The following is a 1,163-nucleotide window of genomic DNA, read 5'->3' on the forward strand; positions in this document are numbered from 1 at the left end:
AAAATTCAAAGCAGGAATGCTATTAGATTACAGCTTTATTAAAATTTTGAGGTCTTCATAGAATATAATTTGATGTTATTTAAATCCCTCCCCTATTTGCACTTCTTCTATTGCACATGCACAATTTAAAGCACTCGTTTTTACACATACATAATAAGGCCTACACTGTCTCCAAATGTCCTTCACTCTGTGTCCTTAAGCTGGAGCCTGGTTAACCTTCCAAGAGAACCAGGCTAGAAAGATACTGACTCTGCCCTTTTCAACAGCCATATTTTCACACAATATCCTTAGGTGGGGTTGGAGGTTCTTACCCACTCCTTTGTGTCTATATTGGGAATTTTTCTGATTTGAGCATGATGGCAGCATTTCTGTGATTTTCCATAGGACTTTCTGTAAAGCCTTTAGTGTTACTTCTCCATACTCCTACTCCCTCCTCTCCCCTCTCCTCCTATACCTCATCATATTGGTTAATTTTCCCTATCTAATGTTCTCCCTTCCCCCTCCATTTTAACAAAGTCTAGCCACTCCTGACATTAAGTCTACCACTCACCCACCCATGACCATTTATTAGTTTCAGTGTTTTCAAATTGAAAGATGTATATATAAGAAGACATGTGCCACCATGCCTGACTAATTAAAAGTTTTATATAGTCTATTTAATCATATTATCTCCACAAACACCTAGAACCATCCCCAACTCATTTCCTATACAACTGGATGCTCTTTTATTCACCAATGATTCTAATTTTGTGTTGTTCAAATACACTTTCATCTGGACCCTGCCTTGATGCATCATAAATCTACCAGTGAATGAATGATTAAAGAAAAGGACTCCTCCTCTCCTAATAGATATCAAGTTTCAGTAACTCCTCTACCTGAGGTTGGAGTTTCTGTAACACTGCCTCTGCTCCCCCCCATGTTTGGTTCCTCCTGACTTGGGTTTGTACATGGTCTGCATGTATTGAGGTATACGTGGTTTCTCTCCTTAAATTTATTTATGTGGTGGATTATATTGATTGATTTCTGTAAGTTGAACTATGCCTCTATCTCTGGAATGAAGATTACTTGATCATGGTGGATAGTGCTTTTTGATATCCTATGGCATTCAGTTTGCTAGAATTTTTACATCTGTATTCAGCAAAAATTTTATTCTACCTGTTCTT

Source organism: Nannospalax galili, unplaced genomic scaffold (assembly GCF_000622305.1).
Source record: "Nannospalax galili isolate Female #2095 unplaced genomic scaffold, S.galili_v1.0 scaffold1725, whole genome shotgun sequence".
Taxonomy (NCBI): domain Eukaryota; kingdom Metazoa; phylum Chordata; class Mammalia; order Rodentia; family Spalacidae; genus Nannospalax; species Nannospalax galili.